This window comes from Oratosquilla oratoria, chromosome 34, assembly GCF_046742065.1.
Source record: "Oratosquilla oratoria isolate Oo_2021 chromosome 34, ASM4674206v1, whole genome shotgun sequence".
Lineage (NCBI taxonomy): Eukaryota > Metazoa > Arthropoda > Malacostraca > Stomatopoda > Squillidae > Oratosquilla > Oratosquilla oratoria.
The window spans coordinates 30,960,470-30,986,334 of NC_134810.1; the positions used below are offsets into that span (position 1 = coordinate 30,960,470).

Consider the following 25,865-nt stretch of genomic DNA (forward strand, 5'->3'; position numbering starts at 1 on the left):
AGCAAGGCCGCTTCATTTAATCGGCGACCCCCCCTCTCCGTCCCCCTTTGCATATAAGGAGAGGACGGGGAGAAATCCCTTCGGGCTGCGTCAAAATTTACTCACACATACTACCTCCTCATGCAGTCACAACATCATCCATATACAACCATTCTCCACTCACCTCTGTCTTCCGTCCTCTCCCTTCCTTCCTCAACAGACATTCCCCTCTTCCCCAAAGCCCCCTTTACCCCATCCATCCACCTCATCCTAGGACGTCCCCTCATGAAGTTAGTAGTTACATTAAAATCTATGAAAATAGTTCATTTTAACCTCTTTTTCAACTGATAGAAAATAATACAATAATACATTGATAATCATAAAGTGGTCAATCAATAAGTGTTGAGGATGACAAACTTTCATCACTTGTATCAGTGTTCAGTTATAAAAAGAAGTGTGTTCGTATTTTGTTTATGCAGTTTGTAATTATTTTGTTATGGTGTAGAAAATATTATGTACATTTTGGATGTGTAACTACGTATCATAGACTTCAGTTTTTGTTTTGTTTTGTTAATATCCAATAATGCCATGTGTGGCGCTGTTCATTCGGAGAGTGAGAAATATACATAAACATCATCCAGCAGCCGGTTGTGTTCATCACCCCCTCTATTGTATGCCTATATTACCCCATCAGGATGACTTCAGCCACAACAGGTTATGGGCCCAGGCACAGGCTCGTTTTCGACGGTGATGGGGATAAATACGAGGTGTGGGAAGCGAAATTTCAAGGTTACCTGACTACCAAGAAACTGGACAGCGTTTTGACGAAGACATCACCGAGTGCAGACGAGAATAAGGAAGTATACGCCGAGCTGATTCAACTGCTGGATGATAGAAATATAGCCCTTATTCTTAGAGATGCAACGGACAAAGGCAAGGAAGCGTTAGATATTTTAAGAAATTATTATCTGGATGCAAGTAAACCAAGGGTGATTTCTCTGTACAAGAAGTTGACGACACTCAGATTAGCTGGTGATGAGGAGTTGATAGACTATATTATAAGAGCAGAAGCAGCTGTAGCGGTACTGAAGAAAGCAGAAGAAAATATAAGTGAGGGCATGCTTATTGCTATGGTGCTAAATGGACTCCCTACAGCATATGACACACTCAGCACGGTGGTGGAGCAACGAGAAAAACAAATGACTTTTCAAGAATTCAAGAAGGCACTCATGAGCTATGAAGAATCAGGAAAGTTGAAAAGCTCACGCGAAGAAGAAAACGTGATGAATGCAAACAGTGACAGAGGCAGGTATATGATAAAATGCTTTGTGTGGCAGACCAGGCCACAAGGCCTATCAATGCCTCAGGCGAACTAGTGGTGACCAGAAGAAACCTAGCAAGTGGTGCAGTCTGTGCAGATCTAATACCCACAACACATACCAGAGCAAAAGGAAGAATGCAACCACAGCACACACAGTAAGCGGTGAGGGAAATGGAACAACCAGAGGAGACAGCAGCGACGAAGGATACGGCACTCACAGCTTCGTATTCTAGACCAGCACTCGATCAACTAGAATTAAGGCAAGTACCAGCACATTACTGGTAGACAGTGGTGCATCAGTATACATTATAACTGATAAATCTAGGTTTATTAAGTTCAACAAAAACTTTGAACCAGACAAGCAAGTGATGCAACTAGCAGATGGTAGCAAGCAAATTGGGACTGTGTTAGGCAAAGGTGATGCCAGTGTAGTGCTTAATGATATAACTGGGAAGCCAAAAGAAATGATTATGAAAGACGCTTTATATATCCCAACATACAAGTTTGACATATTCTCTGTTCCAGTTGCCACAAGAAAAGGTGTATGTGTAACCTTTGAACCAAACCATGCAGAGCTTATGACATCAGATGGCTCTATATTCAACGTGGAACGGCAGGGTAATCTGTATTTTATAAACAATGTTGGAAATACCCAGATACATAGTAGCCGCACAGCCGAAGAGTGGCATAAGGTACTTGGTCATTGTAATATGAAGGATGTTCGGAAGCTTGAGGGGGTAGTAGATGGTATGCACATTTCAGGTGACAGAGAGGATGTGAATTGTGAAACCTGCATTTTAGGCAAGATGAGTAAATTTAGAAATAAGGAACCTGATGTAAGGGCTACAAATAGTTTAGAATTAGTACATAGTGACATAACTGGCCCAATGAATGTAGTTGGTAAAGGTGGATTCAAATATGCTATAACATTTGTTGATGATTACTCTGGTAACTTTATGGTCTATTTATTGAAAGACAAGAAAGATGCATTATCAGCCACAGAAAGGTTTTTGGCTGATACTGCTCCTTTGGGCTCAATCAAACGTATGAGAACTGACAATGGTGGTGAGTATATATCTAAAGACTTTAGGTCTTCGATGGTGAAACACAAGATAAAGCAGGAATACACAGCCCCTTATTCCCCACATCAAAATGGCACAGCGGAACGCTCATGGAGAACTCTGTGTGAAATGGCAAGATGTTTGTTACTGGAGGCAAATTTACCCAAGATAATGTGGCCATATGCATTGAAAGCTTCTGCATACATAAGGAACTGGTGTTATAATTCAAGGGTAGGGAAGACACCTGTAGAAGCAATGTCTGGAAGAAAACCTAACTTAAGTAACATGCACGTATTTGGCACAATATGCTATGCATATATTCAGAATTGTAAGAAGTTAGATGCACGTTGTAAAAGGGGGGTATATGTGGGGTATGATGGGCAGAGCCCTGCTTATCTTGTGTATTTTCCTGACCAAGAGGAAGTAAGGAGAGTAAGATGTGTAAGATTTATAGATAAACATGAAGTAGAAATGCCAAAGTCTAATGTCTATGAAAGCGATAGTGATGATGAAGTGACATGTCGTCCCACATCACAAGTTCATCAGCCAGCAATGAAGGACTCTGAACAGACAAGGAATGAGAGCAAAACCAGTGAGCTAAACATTGAAGGGAAAAATCCTCCAAGAGTGAGGAACCCACCTAGGTATCTGGATGACTATGTTGTAGAGAAAGATGATGATTATTATGATTTAGTAGGGTACACCACCTATTATTGTCATAAGGTATGTGAGGTCCCAGGGATTTATTTAGAAGCTATGCAGTCCCCAATGGAAGAGGAAATTGATGCCCTAACAGAAAATGACACTTTTGACCTGGCAAAGTTACCTGAAGGTAAATTAGTTGTAGGAGGTAAGTGGGTTTTTGATGTGAAAAATGACCCAGATAGTGGTGACAGATACAAATCCAGATTCGTAGCGAGTGGCTTTTCCCAAGTTCAAGATATAGACTATCATGAAACATTTTCACCAACAGCCAGGCTTACTTCATTGAGAATGTTATTGCAATTAGCTGTACAAAGTGATTATTTAATCCATCAGATGGATGTCAGCACTGCATATTTAAATGCAGATATTGACTGTGAGGTTTACCTTGAGCAACCAGAAGGATTTGTAAAAACTGATGAATATGGTAATAAGCTAGTTTGTAAATTAAGGAAGTCTCTGTATGGCTTAAAACAGTGGCAGAAATTGGTACAAATTATTACATAGCAGTCTAACTGAGGAGGGATTTGTACAATCACAAACAGACCATTGTGTATATCAGAGGACAGATGAAACATCTACTGTATGGATTCTGTTTTGGGTTGATGATATAGTCATAGCTGCTAGTGATAATAAGGTGCTAAATTCTGTCAAGATGAATATGAATAAGATATTCAAAATGAAAGATTTGGGCAAACTATCATGGTTCCTTGGCATTGAGTTTGTATTTAACGACTGTTGTATAATAATGAATCAAAAGAGGCACTGTGAGAAAGTTCTAGAACGATTCAACATGTCAGACTGCAAACCGAAGTGTATCCCATGTGATCCTGGTATCTGTAAAATAATAGACTGTGAATCTTATGTACTAGATAATCCTAAGCACAATAGGAGAATAGTGGGTAGCCTAATTTATATCATGACTGCAACCAGACCTATGTTTTGTGGTTACCAAGTTATCACAGTATATGTCAAAACCAACTGTAAATCATCTTGGTTTAGCTAAACATGTTTTAAGGTATGTTAAAGGAACACTTGACTATGGTTTGAAATTTGGTAAATCAGAAGCAGGATTGAAATTAACAGGTTACTGTGATTCTGACTGGGGGTCTGCTGAGGACCGCCATAATATTACTGGTTATTGTTTCAAAATGAGTACCCATGGTCCACTTATATCCTGGAAGTGCAAGAAACAGAGAGTAGTTGCTCTTTCCACTTGTGAGGCAGAATATGTAGCTATCAGTCATGCTGTACAAGAATGTAATTTTTTAGCTCAACTCTATGCGGATATAACAATGTCAGAGACACTATAATACTGTTTGTAGATAACCAAGGTGCTATAGCCTTAGCTAAAAACCCAGTGTATCATCAAAGATCAAAGCATATAGACATCAGATACCATTTTATCAGAAGTCAGATCGAAAATGGATCTGTCAAATTAGTGTATGTACCCTCAGATGAAAATGTTGCAGATATGTTTACTAAACCTCTCTCCAAGGGTACTTTGTGTAAGTTTAGCACAATCAGAGGGTGACTTCAGTTTGAGGGGGTTGTTGAGGATGACAAACTTTCATCACTTGTATCAGTGTTCAGTTATAAAAAGAAGTGTGTTCATATTTTGTTTATGGAGTTTGTAATTATTTTGTTATGGTGTAGAAAATATTATGTAAATTTTGGATGTGTAACTGTACGCATCATAGACTTCAGTTTTTTTTTTTTTTTTTTTTTTTTTTTTTTGTTAATACCCAATAATGCCGTGTGTGGCGCTGTTCATTCAGAGAGTGAGAAATATACATAAACATCATCCAGCAGCCGGTTGTGTTCAACACCCCCTCTATTGTATGCCTATATTACCCCATCAGGATGACTTCAGCCGCAACAATAAGCACATCATTAAGTTCATTCAATCATTAGCATCCAACAGCTCAACAACTGGCATGTATAAACTTACATAGATTATGGAGCAAGTAAAAATCAGTTTAAATGATATGATATGGTTTAACGTCACACACTCCCCCCCTATCGGGAGGCTAGGACAGTGCCCCTCACATAGGGCTTAGTTTAAATACTTTATACTAAAAACTTATATACCATAATTATATAAAGTGGAATCAGCATCAGCAACTAAGAGTGAATAGGAATCGACATTGGCAAAAAAATAATGAAATCGGTACACCCCTACCTCAAACCCTGTCAACCTCCTAAATTTCATCTGGAGGTGCAGCCCTAAGGGCCTAGCACTCAATCTCTGGACCAGGCCAGATCTCTATAGCAATTTCAACTATATTTCTTACACCTTTCAGCATGAGGAGAGTTGAGAGCCAGTAACTGCTCCCCTCATAATACTTTCAGCTGGTGACACTTCACTTTTACTCCACCCTGGCACACCATATTTCCCTCTTACTTCATCTACTGCTTCATCCCCTACTCTACCATTTAGATCCCCCCCAGCACCTTCACTGCTCTCATCATCAAGGTCATATGTACTCACACCCTATTTTCATTTTTATCCACATTACTGGCTACCTTGCCTTGCTGTGGAGGTACTGTATCTTGCTACACTGCTTGTGGCCCAAGGTGCAGGGGATAGGAATGACCTTTCATTCATGAAGTGCTATGATGGAATGGGCAATGAATGGGTCTGTATGAGTGTGTGTTAAGATATAACCACCTCACATAATAGGGGAAAAGGCCCTTGGTATGTATATCCCTGATGGCACTTCCATTCAACCACACACAGTGACAGTCGAACAAATTGGATGTGCCTGAGAATGTTCTACAAGCACTTAACCCAACGATTCTTTGACTGAAAATTGGCGATTTACCTAGTTGTAAACAGATCAGAAGGGGGCATGACGAGTGGTACCATGATATAGCTAAGTGATTTAAGTTTAACAAGAATAGATAAATGAAAGGAAATGGATGATAAACCGACATACACAGAGACAATCAAAAGAAGACTGGATATGAGTAAGTATGAAACACCTTTGGGAGTGATTTGAAAGAACATATGTAACATAGAAAGTCCCAGATATGAAGACAAACCATTCCATGGATTCAGAGCAGAAAGAGGTATTGACCTCAAAAATATACTAATAAACTAAGACATATTTGAAATAAAAATGGAACATAACCAATTATACAAAGAAGTGAGTGAATTGAGGAAGGAAAATGCACCATTAGTTAGGGAATTAGAAGAAATGAAAAAGGAACTGGCTAAAGTAAAAGATGATAATGAAAAGATGAAAAATGAAGACACAAATATAAATGAAACTTTGTTGAGGGAAGTTAATGAAAAAATAATAATAAGGCAGGCAAAGTTGGTGAAAATATAAAAAATCAAACATGATGGAAATCAAAAACCAAATGAAAGACAAAGAAAACCAAAAAATACTATTTAAAGAAATAGTAAAAGAACAATGAACGAAAGTACAAAGGACACAGTAATAGAAGTAATAAAAGAAAAAAGAGATTGGGTAAGAGACACAAGAGACGAAAAAAAATGTATGGTAATCTATGGTATCAAAGAAAAACATGGTCCAATAAGGTTCCAAAGGGAAAAAGAGGAGAAGCATCTAGTGACAGAAATACTAAAAGAAATATAGGAGGACCAAGGACTCGAAAAGGAAATAGAAGAGATCTATAGGATGGGCAAATATTCTGAAGAGAAGAATAGACCTCTCAAAGTAAAACTTAATTCACAGAGAATAGCAGAAGAAATATTAACAAATGTAGGAAAACTAGCAAAAACTAAAAACTACAAAAACCTAGGGATAAAAAAGGAAATGAGTGATGAGGAAAAAGAAAAGGAAAAAACACTTAACCACTTCACTACGGGACTTAAATCTCGCGGGCAGCAGCCAATGCCAGCCGTACGACGTGTCGTAATAATACTCGCATCATAAAATATAGTCACGGCTTATATCGATCGTTCTCTCTTTCACCCGTGAATTTTGAAAACCACAGAGAATGGGATTAAGAGCAGATTAGGGAGAATGTAAAAACACAGGGGCGACTACAATAAATATAATCAAGACGCCGATATGGCAGCGTCGCGAATCCACTTGCTCCTCATGACGCCTACGTGTGTGGCACCGTATGGAAGGGGTTAAGGGGGTATGCGACACCTGAGGGTCATTTTCTAAACTATTTAGAGTAAAAATCTGAAACTTCTCAGGTAAATAGGTATCCATGTTGCCTACATTTTAGGTGAAACAGAATGATGTATGTACACATGTATGTATACCAGTAGCGACATTTAAAAGTGCACAGCATCATAATACGTGGACCAATTTGTTTCATATTTTGGCTATGATTACTCAGTAGGCACACCTAGGGCCGGTCATTGAGTAATTGAACAATGTCCCTTATACTTTTGTATACAGGCATTTCAATTTTAATGTCCAGCAAAAATCGTGAAAAATAATTTTTTTTTTGTCTTGTTCCCATTATTACTCCTAACTCTTTCATCCTATTCAAAATATTCAAATGACTGGCCCTAGCAGTTACTAAAAGTAATATTCCCTGTAAGTTTCATCTAAATCTGATGTATTTTAAATCTTTTATGATTAAAAAAAAAAAAAAAAAAAAAAATATCGAACGAAGATATGGCGGGTTGAAATATAAATATATCTGTAACTTGCTTATAGTTTCACCAATTTGACTGATTTTTTCATGGCTTAATTCTTATTATATAATGGGTAAGTACAGTAAAAATCATCAACATATTTCAATTATAAGTACTTCAAATACTGAAAAACTAAAGTATAAGTATATCACAGTAGTGGTGACGCACAGACGACACCATCATATAATTTGCTTTTTTGCACCTTTGTCGGTTTCTTCATATGAAACCTCACTGCTGGGGGTCTTCGGGGTATCTAAATAATTGGAAAGAGGTTTATTTTAACCAGCAGGGGGTGCCTTCTCTTACTCCACGAACCATCGATTGTAACTTTTATTTCTTTTACTTCCGGTAAAGTTGGGTCTTCCTTTTCTAATGCTGCATGTACATGTTCCCTTCTTTTTTCCTGGAGTTCCTCATATTTCTTTATGCTGGTTTCTATAATATGATGGCTAAGTTTACTAAACATCTTGTGATGTATCATTTTCATGTTCATTGACATGCACATTTTCTGTACTGCAACATAACCATCCCCACAGTGTAAGCCGGCCTACACAGCTCTGTTATGTACTTCATAACTTTCATTTCCACCGCCTGGTGAAGTACACCATTTGCTCTTTTCAGAGCACAACTTACATTCTGCCTGAAATGTCTTCACTATTCCACATTCTCCTATCACTTCAACATACATCTTCTTACCACACTGGCATCTAACAAACGAATTTATCCATTGCAAAAAACTGCTCTTCTCCACAATCATAAATTCACATTCATTCTTATCTCCCCTCTGTACAATTTCAGAACTAATATCTAATTTTCTTGCTGTATTCGAGATGAATGAAGTACTTGATGGTGTAGACCTGGCTACAGGTGTTGAGAGAAGTGGAAGTGAGGGTGGTGGTGGAGAGAGAGGTGGTGAGGCCTTGGCTAGTCGTCTTTGACTGTTTGCCATCTTTAACTGTTGTTTTTTTGTCATAGTAGATGTTCTTTTTGCTACCCATGATGACTGTACTAATGAGTAATATGTACTAGCTAAGGTAATATATTGCCAGGAGAGCTCATGAGACATGCGTACTCTCCCTTTCAAAGCTAGCAGGTAACTGACGTCCAGCTGAGCTCAAAGTTGGCAAGAGCTATCCCTCCACTTTCCTCCCTTCCCCTCCACCCTCGTACTGGCCGTTGAAGCATTGGGCAAGTGTAAATTCAATCGAATTTCAACGTTATTCCATGCGCCTAAAGGTCCTAAGTGGCACGCCTCCCTCTAGTGTGGGTTGCGCCTTTAACTCCGTCCATCTAAACCCCGCCCAAGACTTTTATATTGCGCGCGGCTGGAAAATTATTTGTCGGGATTTATCTCTAAATAGTATATAAACATTTTGAACACAGTTTTGAAAAATGCTATGTCTTGACCAAATTCACCCCCCCCCAGGTGTCACGTACTCCCTTAAAGAGGAAGCTAAGGAAAAGAACAGAAAATGAAAGGAATGCATTTTTTTGGAGAGTGATGCACTTGAGACTGAGGAAATGGTACATAAGGGAAAGGAAATGCAGGAAAGAAGAAGAGGAAGACAAGGGAAAAAATTAAAGATAACACATACCAACACAGACGGATTGATATCAGGAATAGATGAATTGAATGACTATCTGGAACAAGAAAAGCCAGATATAATGGGGATTGTGGAGACAAAATTAAAAGGATCATTACCACCAAATAGTATAGGAAGAGAATTATATAACTGTTGGTAAAGAAATAGTGAAACAAAGAAGGGTGGAGTCATGTTGCTAACCAAGAAAGGCCTAAATGTGACAAAAATCACAGAAGGAGAGAACAATGTGGAGTTGATTATGATAAGAGTTGAGGACATATGAAAAATAGAAAGTATGCAGTGATTTATGTCCCACCTACAGCTCATGCATGGAATGAAAGTGAACACTCCAAAATGCTGGAAGACACAAGACAAACACTAAATGAAATACTAAAGAAAGAAGGAAATCTGGTAATTATGGGTGATTTTAACTTGAAAGAAATATGTTGGGAAGAAATGACTGTGAAAGGTGGAGAAGATCACTGGGGAAACATACATACATATACCAAAGGATTTTTCCCTCTAACACAGGGGGTAGCCAAAAAGAAAAAGGCATAGAAACCACTCCCACCCATTCCATTCCCTACATATTCCACTCCCCTCCACCCTCCTCCCTCCCTCTTATCTTAGCACCTCCTGGATGACGGCTCATCCCTGCATCCTGTCCATTGCCCTGGTCCAGAAGCAGTGTCGCAAGACACAGCACATCCATAGCAAGGCCGCTTCATTAATTCATCGACCCCCCCCCTCTCCATCCCCTCATGCAAAAAAATGAGAATATGGAGAGAAATCCCTTAGGGCTGCGTCAATTTATTTCTCATTCATATTTCCTCACACCCCATCCCCTACTCACTCCCCCTCACGCATCACAGCATCATCCATACACAACCCTTCTCCATTCACCCCTATCTTCTGTCCTCTACTGCCCTTCCTCAACAGACATTCCTCTCTTTTGTAATGCCCCTTTTACCCCATCCATCTCATCCTAGGACGCTCCCTCATATTCACTCCTTCCACACCTCTTTTACTAATCTTTCTTCACTCATTCTTTCTATGTGCCCAAATTATCCTAATACTCTTTCATCAACCCTATCTCCCAGCTCCCTTTCCACCTCTGTTCTCCTACTCGCCTCCTCATTTCTCACTCTATCTAGCCTAGTAATCCCTATCATACTTCTCAGACATTTCATCTCAAACACATTCAAACTCCTCCTCTCTGTTCCATGTTTCTGCCCCGTGCAGTGCTGTTGGCACAATCACTCCTTCATATAACCTCCTCTTAGCATCCATTCCCAGATGTCTATTACTCATTACACTTTTAAATCCACCAAGGCATTTACTCGCTTCTCTCAATCTACATTCTACTTCCACCCCCACTCCACCCTTTCCTACCACATTCGCACCCAAGTATCTAAAATTATCCACTTCCTCCGGTCTCTCTCCCTTAATGCTCACTTCCAGCCTGCTGTCACTCTCTCCCCTTGTACATCTCATCACTTACTTTTGCCCACATTTATCTTCAGCTTCCTTATTTCACACACCTTCTCAAACTGTCACTAACTTCCTCAATCCCTCTTCTGATCCTGCTACAAGCACAGTGTCATCAGTAAACAACAGCTGGCTTATTTCCCACTTTTCTCCATTTTCTTTAATCATATCCAACCCCTGACCCACCACCCTTGCATTCACCTCTCGCACCACCCCATCCATGTAAAGATTGAACAGCCAGGGCAACATAACACATCCCTGAAACTGAAAAAGTCCCACCTTTACCTCAAACCATTCACTCTCTCCATTTCTAATCCTAACACAAGCTCTACTACTCTCGTAAAAATTCTTGACTGCTCTTAACAGCTTTCCTCCTATCCCATATATTTGCAGTACCTCCCACAGTGCCTTCCTGTCAACACTGTCATAAGCCTTTTCCAGATCCATAAAAGCCCAAAATACATCCTTACTTTTTCCTATAGCTTTTTCACATATCTGTCTTACCACAAAATCTGATCTATGCAACCCCTACCTGTCCTAAAACCACACCGTTCCCCACTAATTACTCCCTCTCTTCCTCTCCTAATCCTCTCAATCAAGACCTCCCATAAGCCTTCCCAACTACACTTAACCACTTCCATACGGTGACGCCTACGTAGGCAGCATGAGGAGCAAGTGGGTACGCAATGATGCCGACGTCGGTGTCTTGATTATATTTATTGTAGTCGTACCTACGTAACCTCCATTCTCTCTAAACTGGCTTCATCATATTTTCTATGGTTATCAAAATTCATGGGTGAAAGAGAACGAACGATTGAGCACTGACTTTATTTTTTATAATGTGATTATTATGAAGCAACTTTGCACGTCGGGCAGCTAATGCTACCAGACGTGCGATGTGCCCCGGAGTGAAGAGGTTAACAAGCTGATCCCTCTGAAACTACTAAACTCACACTTGTCCCCCTTTCTCTTGTAAAGTGGAACGATACAGGCACTCCTCCAGTCCTCCGGCACTCTACCCTCTCTTAAGCAAACATTAAATAACCTCACCAGCCAGTCCACCATAACTGTACTTCCTTTCTTAAGACATTCTGCATGGCATCCATCCAACCCAGGTGCCTTACCTGCTCTTATCATCTTAACAGCTGCTTTCACTTCATTTTTACCTATTTTTCCTCCATTTTCCTCACTCATTACTCTCATTTTCTTAGCACTTCCCACTACAACTACCTCCCTATCCTCCTTCACATTTAGCAACTCCCTAAAATATTATGCCCACCTTCCTCTCACTGCCTTCTCTTCCATTATCATCTCTCCATCTGCACCTTTTACCTTTTCTTCTCTACTTGATTCGCCTTCTCTTCCTCTTTTAATTTCTTTCCAAAACATCTTTTTATTACTTTCAAAATTTTCTGTCATACTCTTACCCCATTACACATTTACTCTCCTCTTCGCTTCCTTTATCTTTTGCTTAACTTCCCTTGTTTTTACTTTGTATCCTCTCATACAATTCACTCATCCTAATTTGTAGCCATTCTATGAAAGCCTGCTTCTTCTCTTCTACACCCTTCTTAGCTTCCTCATCCCACCACTCACTACCCTTCCTTCTATTTCCTCCCACCCTCCTAGTTCCACACATCGTCTTTGCACATCTCATGACTCCCTCCTTGAACCATCCCCATTCCTCCTCCACTCCTAGTTCTACTCTATCCTTCACTCTCCCACTCCTCTCTCAGCTTCTTCTTATACTCCTCCTTTTCTTTCTCATTTAAGCAGTTCACTCTAAATACATCCCTACCTTCTCCCCTTTTCCTCTTTCTCCATCTATTCTCCACTCTCAATTTACCTTTCACCAGAAAATGATCTGATATTCCCCCACTCTCTCCCCTTATAACATGTACATCCTTATCTCTTCCTACCATACTCCTGGTCACCACTATATAGTCCATAAATTCTCTATCTGCCACCTTTCCATCCACCACCCTCTCCCATGTGTACTTATGCTTGACTTTCTTCCTAAACACTGTATTTGTTATCAACTCTCTTTCAAGACATCTCTACCATCAATTCTCCACTATGACTTTTACCTGGAACTCCATACTTTCCAATCACTCCATCTATAGATATTTCTGGAAATGACCATTGATTAAACATTGACCCAATGGGTCAAGGAAAACATCAGATATAGAAATAACAATGAACTCGCAAGATTGGATTTGATATTCACATCAGAACCCGAAATTGTGGATAAAATCGAATACAAGACACCAATTGGAAAAAGTGATCAAATACTAATAGACCTAGAATTAAATGAAGAAACAAATATAGAAATTAATGAAAAACACAGAAAAGAAAGACTGATGTACAGATAGTCGTCGACTTATGACCTATGCGACTTTCGACTGATCGACTTTGTGACCACGAGATAGTGCAATAATATTTAACATTTAATAGAGTAATAGAACTGCAATGTCCTGGCAGTGCACTACAATTACTCCACATGCTGCGAAACGTGAGTATGATAGTTTTGGCAGGCTGCCGGCAGCATCAGCATCCCAGCCAGCTAGATATTCTTTCATTTTGTTTGTTTGAAGTAAAATGTTTTCTAATTTTGCATTGCATTTTGTATTTTTATGTTTTGCAATTAATAAAATGTAACAGTAAAACTTTTTTATGCCTAGGCTAGTCTGTTGTCGATAACAATATGTTCGGTACAGTACGTAAACGAAAAGAATGTGTTTTGAAATAAAAAAATTCCTAATTTTGCCTTGCATTTTGTATTTCTATATATTTTGCAATTAATAAAATGTAACAGTAAAACTCTTTGTATGCCTAGTCTGTTGTCGATAACAATATGTTCGGTACAGCATTTTGTATTTTTATGTTTTGAGATTAATAAAATGTAACATTAAACTTTGTATATGCCTAGTCTGTTGTCGATAACAATATTTTCGGTACAGTACATAAACGAAAAGAATGTGTTTTGAAATAAAAAAATTCCTAATTTTGCCTTGCAATGATTTTAATTTGAACAACAAAAAAGTATTTGTAGGTCAAAGATGAAGACTTTATTCAGTATGTGTAGGCCTAGGCTATGTTTCCTAATGAAAATTATAAAAAAGTTAATGAATATTAAACACCATAGCTCAAAGATAATAAGATATTATTCAGTATGCATATGTTTCCTAAAGAAAGTCTGATGGAAAAATAATAAAAAGGTTAAAAAATAAAGTATTAAATATCATAGGTCAAAGATGATAGGATTTTATTCGGTATGCTTAGGGGCTACGTTTCCCAAAGAAAATCAGATAAAATTATAAAAAGGTTAAAAAATACTATACAGACGCTCCTCTACTTACGTTCATTCGTTTTACTTTTTTCAATTTTACGTTTGAACTGACTAAAAAAAATTGTAAAACAAAATTTTTTTTATGTGAATTTTTTAGTTTAGCGCGCCCTCCATAGTTCAAACGATACTTACACATGACGCTGCGTCCATTGTTTACATGGCACAAACGACAGACTGAACGTGCCTTGCCTCCTACTCCTCCTCCTCCACCATCTCAATTTATGTTGCTTGAATTTAATTTATTTCAAATTATTATTATTTTACAACGTTATGTTTATAATTAATGATTTAGGGGTGTTTTATAAGATACGGTAATAGAATTTATGGATGTATAGTACAGTAACAACTTACATTCATTTTCATGTTACGTTCGGCCATTCGGAACCTAACTAAAACGTAAGTTGAGGAGCGTCTGTACAACATAATTCAAAGATGCTAAGATTATTTCAGTATGCTAAATATAATATACAATATATACATATACAGTAACAAAAATAATATTCAAAGGGTAATATATATATATGAAGGGTAATATATACTGTATATATATAAAGTCCGACTTGCGTCCAGATCGGCTTACGACCTGTCTGTCGGAACCGAACTCAGTCGCAAGTCAACGACTACCTGTACAACAAAACAGATTTTGACACTTAGAAAATTCTTTCGAGAAGCAAATTGGAAAAATTTAATAATGAAGAAACAAAGGTGGAAGAGAAATGGACAATTTGGAAGGAAATCTATAATGAAGGAGTGGATAAGTATGTACATACATATACCAAGGCCCTTTTCCTCCCCACCAGGGGGGTAGCCAAAAAGGACAAGGCACAAAAACATTCCCACCCATTTCATCCCCGAAAACACTCCACACCCCTCCACCCTCCCTCCCATCTTAGCACCTCCTAGATGACGGATAAGTATGTATAGAGACATAAACAAGAAAGGGTATATATAAAATCCTGTTATAATAGAAAGTGCAGTGAGGCAAAATACAGAAGAGATAAAGTCTGGAAAAGGTGGAAAAAGGAAAAAAAAATCTGAGAAATGGAAAATATACACCAAACTAAGAAATGAATATGTAAAAATACGTAGAGCAGAAAAGAGAAATTATGAAAAGGACATAATAGACAAATGTAAAGATCAACCCAAATTATTTTATAGATATGTAAACGGCAAGCTAAAAATAAACAGGAAATACTTAAAATACATCAAGGTAACAGAGAATACACAGAAGATATAGAAATGGCAGATATTATGAACATTTCATATCTGTATTCACCAAAGAGGAAAAAAATGTACAAAACTGTGATCAAAGAATTGAATAAGATTTCCTCCATTGAAGCGATTAAATATTACTCAGAATGAAATAAGGAATCAAATATTAAAGCTTGACGTTAACAAGTCGCATGGCCCAGATGGAGTTGCAAACTGGATACTGAAGGAATGTATAGATGAACTAACAGGAAAATTATACATTATATTTCAATGCTCACTCAAAGAAGGAAAACTACCAGGAGACTAGAAAAATGCCAATATAGTGCCAACATATAATGGGGGAAATAAGGAAGACCCAACAAATTATAGACCGGTGTCCCTAATGAGTACAAGTTAAAATTTGTGAATCATCAAAGATAGATGGACAAAATATCTGGAGAATAATATACTGAACCCAAGGCAATTTGGATTTAGACAAGGAAAATCATGTGCCACTAATTAAATTTGTTTCTCTTCATGATTGATATATGTATTGCAAGGTAAAGAGATGAAATAGAAATGGCAGAATTTATGAACAAGCATTTTAAATCGATGTTTACAAGGGAGAACATGCAACCTAGAGATATCAAATGGGAGGAGAAAGTCCCCCCTATGAAAGAGATAGAAGTATCAAGGAATAAAATAATGAAACACTTGAGTAATCTTGATCTCAAAAAATCGCATGGACCAGATGAAATAGCAAACTGGATTTTGAGAGAATGCAGGAATGAACTAACAGACAAAATACATAGCCTAATAAATTGTTCATTGAGAGAAGGGAAAGTTCCAAAATATTGGAAAAGAGCAAATATAGTGCCTATATATAAAGGGGGAAACAAGGAAGACCCTACTAACTATAGACCAGTCTCTCTAACAAGTACGATAGCAAAAATTTGTGAAAGAATCATCAAATGTAGATGGGTAAGGCATTTGGAAAAAAACAATGTACTAAATCCAAGGCAATTTGATTTCAGACAAGGACAATCATGCATCACAAACTTAATGTATTTCTATTCAAGACTAATAGATGTAATACAAGAAAGAGATGAATGGGCTGATTGTGCATTTCTAGACCTGAAAAAAGCTTTTGATAAGGTGCCACATATGAAGTTGCTTAAGAAATTAGAAACTGCAGGAAAAATACAGGAAAAACTGCTGAAGTGGAAGGAAGACTTCTTGCATGAAAGAAAAATGAGAGTAGTGATAAGACACTCTAATTGGGATGAAGTGATATGTGGCGTTCCACAAGGAACAGTTCTGGCCCCAATAATTTTTGCTACATATATTAGTTGTGATTGCATGAGGAGGAATGGGCGGGGGTGGGGTAGTATGTGTGAGTAATTTTTGACGCAGCCCGAAGGGATTTCTCCCCGTCCTCTCCTTATATGCAAGGGGGGACAGAGAGGGGGGGTCGCCGATTGGATGAAGCGGCCTTGCTGTGGATGTGCTGTGTCTTGCGACATTGCTTCTGACCCAGGGCGGTGGGCAGGGTGCAGGGATGACCCGTCATCCAGGAGGTGCTCAGATGAGAGGGAGGGTGGGAGGGGTGTGGAGTGTATGTAGGGATGAAATGGGTGGGAGTGTTTTTATGCCTTTCCCTTTTTGGCTACCTTCCTTGGAAGGGGGAAAAAGCCTTGGTATATGTATGTATGTATGTACATATATTAATGATATGGATAAAGGAATTGAAAGTTATATGAGCTTCTTTGTGGATGATGCAAAATGGTTGAAAAAAGTGAACACCCAAGAAGATTGTGAGTCGCTACAGAGTGATCTCAATAAAGTATGGGAATGGAGTAGGAAGTGGGAGATGGAATTCAATATTAAGTGTAGTATAATGGAAATTGGAAGAAGCAAAAAAAGAATAGTGGGATCATATAAATAGGAAGAAAAAAAAAAAAAAATGAGAAGGACCTGGGAGTCATTATTATGAATAATATGTCCCCTGAGAAACATATAAACAAATTTCTTTAAGAAACTTATAATTTAATAAGAACAATCAAAGTGGCATTTACATACCTGGCTGAAGAAAATACTAGTCACTTTGATAAGACCAAGATTGGAATATGCAGCGACATGGTCACCAAGTACAAAAAAATGTAAAACCAAACTTGAAAGAATACAAAGAGCAATTACAAAATTACAAAATTGGCACCAACACTCTCAGAACTATCATATGAAGAGAGACTAGCAAAACTTGAGCTACAAACATTAGAGCAAAGAAGAGAGAGAGGATCTAATAAAATGTGATAGTAGAAATACAAGAGGACACAGAAAAGAAAATCAAGACAGACAGTTATAGAAGATATCTGAAAAAGAACAGTTTTCCCCACAGAGTAATAGACATTTGGAACAAGTTAGATGAGAAAGTGGTGTGTGCAAAAACAATACACAAATTTAAAAACAGTCTAGATAAAATGAGATATGAAGATGGGACACCACGAGCATAGCTCCCCTTCCCATAAAATACAACTAGGTAAATACACACACACACACACACACACTTTTGTCGGATGGACGGTGAGGATTAGTGTTCTGAAGAAAAAGTGAAATTTTCGTGGACCTCAACGCAAAGGAAGTACCTATTGTATTTACAGGGAAGGGGATAACTCGTGGTGTCATGGGAAAGTGAGGAAAAAGGAGAAGGGGAGGGATTACTGAGGGAAATGGAAGGAAATGAGGAAGGGGAGGACTTGGTCCAAGAGGCCAGACATCTTGTAAACAAACGAAGGACCGATGATTCTGGTGATGGGATTAACAAAATTGTAAAGATTAGAAATATAGATAAGAGCAGCACAATGGAAGGTTAGGATAATAATTTCCAGGGATTTAATGAGGGGGGGGGAAACCAACCTCCCCCGATTGACAAGACTAGAGGAGAAACTTGATAAGATGATCGAACATTGGGAAGACAGGTTCGGTAACGTAACCAACATTGCGCAGAGAGTTGAAAAGTTGGAAGAACTAGAGAAGGCGAACAAAAATTTAACTAATGAAATAGAAGAATTAAAAACACAGTTAAAAGAAGTAAAAGAGGAGAATGAAGAATTAAAGAGAAATAATATAGACAATAAAGAGGCCATAGCAAAAGAAGCACAGGGTTGGAAAAAAAATCCAGGAAAACAGTAAAGTTGCATTTACTGACATAATTAAACAGCAAATGAAAGAACAAACTGAAGACTCAGTTATCAAAGTGATGAGATAGAAGGAGAATATAGTAAGAGACTTAGCAGATAAAAAGAAATGTATAATTATATTGGGAATGGAAGAGAAACATAACCTAGATAGAACTTCAAGAATCAGTGAGGAAAAACAAAAAGTAAGCAGCTTACTAGAATTAGTTCAGGAAGATGAACCTGAAATAATGAAACAAATTGGAGGTGTTTAGGCTCGGAAAATATAGTACAAATAAGACCAGACCAATTAAGATTAAATTCAGGTCACAAACAACAGCAGAGAATATCTTAGCAAAAACAGGAAAGCTAGCAGCAAGTGAACAATATAAAAAGGTATTGATAAAAAGAGAAATGAATAAAGAGGAAAGAGAGAAAGAAAAAATGAAAAGGAAAGAAGCTAAAGAAAAAAACGAGACCAGAACGGAGTCAGAAAAACAAGAATTCTACTGGAGAGTAGTGAATATGAAATTGAGGAAATGGACCATAACAGAGAAAAACAAAAAAGAAACAGAAAATACAATGGAGATAACAGAAAGTTAAGAGTGGCCTACACAAATATAGATGGATTAATAACAGGACTGAATGAACTGAACGAGTATCTGAAGGAAAAAGAACCGGACATAATGGGAATTGTAGAGACAAAATTAAAAGGTCCACTACCACCCAACAGCATAGGACACAATGCATATAATTATTGGATTAGAAACAAGAGAGATAAAACAAGGGGGTGGAGTTATGTTCCTGACTAAGAAGGATATAAACGTGAAGAGTGTCACATATGGATAGAATACAGTAGAGATGATTATGATAGAAGTAGAAGACAGAGATAAGAAGAGCAGAAAGTTTGTAATAAACTACGTGCCCCCAAAAACAGCCTCGTGGGAAGAGAGTGAACATAAAAATATGTTAGAAGACACAAGAATAATAATAAACAAGATAATGGAAGATGGAGGAAGAATAGTTATGATGGGCGACTTTAATTGCAAAGAAATCTGCTGGGAAGAAATGACTGTAGAGGGTGGAGAAGACTCATGCGGAAATGTTCTACTTGAGATGATTATTGACCACACAATGACACAATGGATTCAGGAGAACACTAGGTATAGAAATGAAGAACCATTGAGACTATACCTAATAATCACATCAGAATCTGAAATACTGGAAAAGATAGCATACCAGGCACCAATAAGTAAAAGTGACCACATATTGATATAGAACTAGAACTGAGAAAAAATACATGAAAAGAAATGAACAATATAGAAAAGGAAGATTGATGTATGAAACTTTTTTTTATAAAATAAAAGAATTCTTTCAAAATGAAAACTGGGAAGACAAAAGACCTGAAAAATGGAAAATATATACTTGTTATAGAAATGAATATGTACAAGCATGCAGAGAGGAAAAGAGAAAATATGAAAAGGATGTCATAGAAAAATGTAAAGATCAACCAAAACTATTCTACAGATTTGTAAACAACAAACTGAAAAACAAGATTTGGAGAAATTAAGACAAGGAGGAGTTGAATACACAGAGGAAATAGAAATGGCGGAAATTATGAACAGGCATTTTAAATCAGTGTTTACAAGGGAGAATATACAACCAGAAGAGATCGAATGGAAGGAGAAAGTCCCCCCTATGAAAGAAATAGAAGTAACAAAGAATGAAATAATGAAACACTTGAGTAATCTTGATGTTAGAAAATCGCATGGACCAGATGGAATACCAAACTAGATTTTGAAAGAATGCAGAAATGAACTGACAGATAAAATACATAGCATAATAAATAGTTCCTTGAAAGAAGGAAAAGTTCCAGAAGATTGGAATAAAGCAAATATAGTACCTATATATAAAGAGGGAAATAAAGAAGACCCTACCAACTATAGACCAGTCTCTCTAACAAGTACAATAGCAAAAATTTGTGAAAGAATTATCAAAAGTAAATGGGAATTTTTTTTTTTTTTAGAAAAAAACAGCGTGCTAAATCCAAGGCAATTTGGATTCAGACAAGGACGATCATGCATCACTAATTTAATATGTTTCTATTCAAGGCTAATAGATATAATACAAGAAAGAGACGGATGGGCTGATTGTGCATTTCTAGACCTAAAAAAAGCTTTTGACAAAGTAGCACATAAGAAGTTGCTTAAGAAATTAGAAACTGAAGGAGGAATACAGGGCAAACTGCTTAACCACTTCACTCTGGGACTTAAATCTCGCGGGCAGCAGCCAATGCCAGCCGTACGACGTGTCGTAATAATACTCGCATCATAAAATATAGTCACCGCTTATATCGATCATTCTCTCTTTCACCCGCGAATTTTGAAAACCACAGAGAATGGGATTCAGGGCACATTTGAGAGAATGTAAAAACACAGGGGCGACTACAATAAATATGATCAAGACGCCGATATGGCAGCATCGCGAATCCACTTGCTCCTCATGACGCCTACGTAGGCGGCACCGTATGGAAGGGGTTAAATGGATGGAAGACTTTTTGCAAGAAAGAAAAATGAGAGTAGTGATAAGAGACAAACACTCAAAATGGGATGACGTAATAAGCGGTGTTCCACAAGGAACAGTTCTGGCCCCAATAATGTTTGCTATATATATCAATGATATGGATGAAGAAATTGAAAGTTATATGAGCTTCTTTGCAGATGATGCAAAACTATTAAAAAAAGTGAACACAGAAGAAGATTGTGAGTCACTACAGTGATCTAAATAAAGTATGGGAATGGAGTAGGAAGTGGGAGATGGAGTTCAACACTAAAAAGTGTGTATGTTTCTTAAGACAGATTGAACATTTTTAGAAGTTCCGCCATGGGATACGAACCCTGACCCGTGCATCGATAATCACAAGGTCAAGACGTTAGCAACCATGCTACATGGTGATGGTTCAAAAGGACTGTACTAGTCCCCGACCACGCTTCACGTAACATTGGAAGATCTAATCTCAATTTCATCTAATCCCGTATTAGGCGAGCCCTCCGACAAGTTGTGTATGTTTCTTAAGACAGATTGAACATTTTTAGAAGTTCCGCCATGGGATACGAACCCTGACCCGTGTGTCGATAATCACGAGGTCAAGACGTTAGCAACCATGCTACATGGTGATGGTTCAAAAGGACTGTACTAGTCCCCGACCACGCTTCACGTAACATTGGAAGATCTAATCTCAATTTCATCTAATCCCGTATTAGGCGAGCCCTCCGACAAGTTGTGTATGTTTCTTAAGACAGATTGAACATTACGTGAAGCGTGGTCGGGGACTAGTACAGTCCTTTTGAACCATCACCATGTAGCATGGTTGCTAACGTCTTGACCTCGTGATTATCGACGCACGGGTCAGGGTTCGTATCCCATGGCGGAACTACTAAAAAGTGTAGTATAATGGAATTTGGAAAAAGCAAAAACAGAATAACAGGATCATATAAATTGGGAGAAGAAGGAATAAAAAAAGTAGAAAATGAGAAGGACCTGGGAGTCATTGTTATGAATAATATGTCACCTGAGAAACATATAAATAAGATTTTTGGAGAAACTTATAATTTAATAAGAACAATCAAAGTGGCATTTACATACCTGGATGAAGAAATGGTGAAGAAAATTCTTACCACTCTGATAAGACCAAGATTGGAATATGCAGCAACGATGTGGTCACCAAGTACATAAAAATGTATAAAAAAACTTGAAAGAATATAAAGAGCAATTACAAAATTGGCACCAACACTCTCAAAACTATCATATGAAGAGAGACTAGCAAAACTTGAACTAGAGACACTAGAGCAAAGAAGAGAGGAGATTTGATAGCTATTTACAGAATCATGAAAGGGATAGAAATTATTGATAGAGAGAATCTGATAAAATGGGATGATAGAAATACAAGAGGACACGGAAAGAAAATCAAGAAAGACAGCTATAGAAGAGATCTGAAAAAGAACAGCTTTCCTCACAGAGTAATAGACAGTTGGAACAAGTTAGATGAGAAAGTGGTGTGTGCAAAAACAATACATCATACATACATACATATACCAAGGCTTTTTCCCCCTTACAAGGGGGGTAGCCAAAAAGAAAAAGGCATAAAATCATTCCCACCCATTCCATCCCTGAATACACTCCACACTCCTCCCACCCTCCCTCTTATCTTAGCACCTCCTGAATGACGGGTCATCCCTGCACCTTGTTCACTGCCCTGGGTCAGAAGCAGTGTCGCAAGACACAGCACATCCACAGCAAGGCCGCTTCATTTAATCGGCGACCCCCCCTCTCCGTCCCCCCATTGCATAAAATGAGAGGAAGGGGAGAAATCCCTTCGGGCTGCGTCAAATTTTGCTCACACATACTACCTCACCCCCCATCCACCTGCCCATTCCACCTTAAGCAATCACAACATCATCCATATACAACCATTCTCCATTCAACCCTGTCTTCTGTCCTCTCCCGTCCTTCCTCAACAGTCATTCCCCTCTTCCCCAAAGCCCCCTTCACCCCATCCATCCACCTCATCCTAGGACGTCCCCTCATGTTCACTCCCTCCACATCTGCCTTCCACACCTCTTTTACTAGTCTTTCTTCACTCATTCTTTCCATGTGTCCAAACCATCCTAATATTCTTTCATCAACCCTATCTCCCAGCTCCTTTTCCACCCCTGTTCTCCTCCTCACCTCCTCATTTCTCACTCTATCTTGCCTAGTAACCCCCATCTTACTTCTCAGACACCTCATCTCAAACACATTCAAACTCCTTATCTCTTCTTCTCTTATGTTCCATGTTTCTGCCCCATACAGTGCTGTTGGCACAATCACTCCTTCATATAGTCTCCTCTTAGCATCCATTCCCAAATGTTTATTCCTCATTACACTTCTTAATCCACCAAGGCATTTACTCGCTTCTCTCAATCTACATTCTACCTCCACTTTCACTCCACCTTTCCTGCCACATTTGCACCCAAGTATCTAAAACTATCCACTTCCTCCAGTCGCTCTCCCTTAATGCTCACTTCCAGACTACTGCCACTTTCACCCCTTGTACATCTCATCACCTTACTTTTACCCACATTTATCTTTAGCTTTCTTCTATCACATACTCTCCCAAACTCTGCCACCAGCTTCCTCAATCCCTCCTCCGATCCTGCCACAAGCGCAGTGTCGTCAGCAAACAACAGCTGGCTCACCTCCCACTTTTCTCCATTTTCTTTAACTATCTCTAATCCCTTGCCCACTACCCTTGCATTTACCTCTCGCACCACCCCATCCATGTATAAGTTGAACAGCCAGGGCGACATAACGCATCCTTGACGAAGTCCCACCTTTACCTCGAACCACTCACTCTCTCCATTTCTTGACAGCTCCCAGAAGCTTTCCTTCTATCCCGTATATCTGCATAACCTCCCACAGTGCCTTCCTGTCTACCCTATCATAAGCCTTTTCCAGATCCATAAAAGCCCAAAAAACATCCTTACCCTTTCCTATAGCTTTCTCACATATCTGTCTTGCCACAAAGATCTGATCTACACAACCTCTACCTGTCCTAAATCCACACTGTTCCTCACCAATTACTCCTTCTGTTCCTCTTCTAATCCTCTCAATCAAGATCCTCCCATAAGCCTTCCCAACTACACTCAACAAGCTAATCCCTCTCAAACTACTACATTCACACTTGTCCCCTTTTCCCTTGTAAAGAGGAACTATACAGGCACTCCTCCAGTCCTCCGGCACTCTACCCTCTCTCCAACAAACATTAAATAACCTCACCAACCTGTCCACCATCACTGTACCTCCCTTTTTCAGACATTCCGCATGGCATTTATCCAGACCAGGTGCCTTACCTGCTTTCATCTTAACTGCTGCCTTCACCTCATCCTTCCTTATTTCTCCTCCATTCTCCTCATTCATCACTCTCATTTTCTTCACACTTCCCACTGCAGCAATCTTTCCTTCCCTATCCTCCTTCACATTTAGCAACTCCCTAAAATATTCTGCCCATCTTCCCCTTACTGCCTTCTCTTCCATTATCATCTCTCCATCTGCACCTTTTACCTTTTCTTCTCTACTTGATTTGCCTCCTCTTCCTCTCTTAATTTCTTTCCAAAACATCTTTTTATTACTTTCAAAATTTTCTGTCAAACTCTTACCCCATTTCACATCTGCTCTCCTCTTTGCAACCTTTACCTTTTGCTTTACTTCTCTTTTATTTTATTTTCTTTTCAATACATGAGTTTAAAAATAGTTTAGATAAAATGAGATATGAAGACGGGACACCACGAGCATAGCTCCCCTTCCCGTAAAATACAACTACATAAATACACACACAAAAAAAAAAAAAAAAAAAAAAAAAGGAAGGATACAAGGTAACCTACTAAACTGGATAGAAGATTTCCTGAATGGTAGAACAATGAGAGTAGTGCTTTGAGAAAAATATTCAGGTTGGAAGGTGATTAGTGGAGTCCCACAAGGATCTGTATTGGCTCCAATAATGTTCTCTATTTGTGTGAATGACATGGATGATGATGTGGAATATTACATGAGCTTTACAGATGATGCTAAATTGTTGAGGAAAGTGAAAACTGAAATGGACTGCAAATCACTACAGACTTGAACATAGTTTGGAAATGAAGTCAAAAGTAGGAAGTGGACTTCAACATTATGAAATGTAGCATAATGGAGTTTGGAAAAAGTAAAAAAAAGAATATCAGGACAATATACAATTGGAACTAAAGAGGTAAAGAAAGTGGGATCTGAAAAAAACCTGGGAGTAATTATCTGAAACTACATGTCCTTTGATAAATGTTGAGACATTGTGACAGGTTTGAGGAAGGTGGAAGAGAAAGACATGGGTCTAGGGCTGAATTTATTCCTGACTGGTTTCGCTTATAGCTTCTTCCTTTGAAGCTGTAAGCGAAACCGGTCAGGAATAAACTTGGCCCTAGACCAGTGTCTTTCTCTTGCACCTTCCTATGTCCTTTGATAAACAAATAAACAAAATTGTCAGAGAATCCTATAACTTACTAAGATCAATAAAAGTGGTGTTTACCTATTTGGATGAAGAAATTATTAGTAAAATATTAGCCACATTAATAAAGCCTTGACTGGAGTATGCTGTGACATTATGGTCACCCAGTACCAAAGAGAATAAAGAAAAAAAAAAAAAAAACTGAAAGAATACAGACAACCACAAAAATATCCCCAGCACTTTCAAATTTGTCATATGAAAAGAGACTGGCTAAATTGAAATTACTGACTTTGGAACAAAATAAGAGAGGTGACCTATTGACCATCTATAGAATCATGAAAGGCAGGGAAATACTGGATAGAGAAGAATTACTAAA

At 38.4% G+C, this 25,865-nt stretch overlaps 2 protein-coding genes across 2 annotated transcripts in view; one reads left to right on the forward strand and one right to left on the reverse strand.

Annotated features, from left to right (window-relative positions):
- The window catches only part of prel (preli-like), a 358,444-nt gene that overhangs the window by 260,770 nt on the left and 71,809 nt on the right, over positions 1 to 25,865 (forward strand). The gene's annotated exons all lie outside the window — the stretch shown is intronic.
- LOC143018165 (uncharacterized) overlaps positions 1 to 25,865 on the reverse strand; it is a gene marked incomplete at its 3' end in the record, with an annotated part of 324,170 nt that overhangs the window by 228,957 nt on the left and 69,348 nt on the right.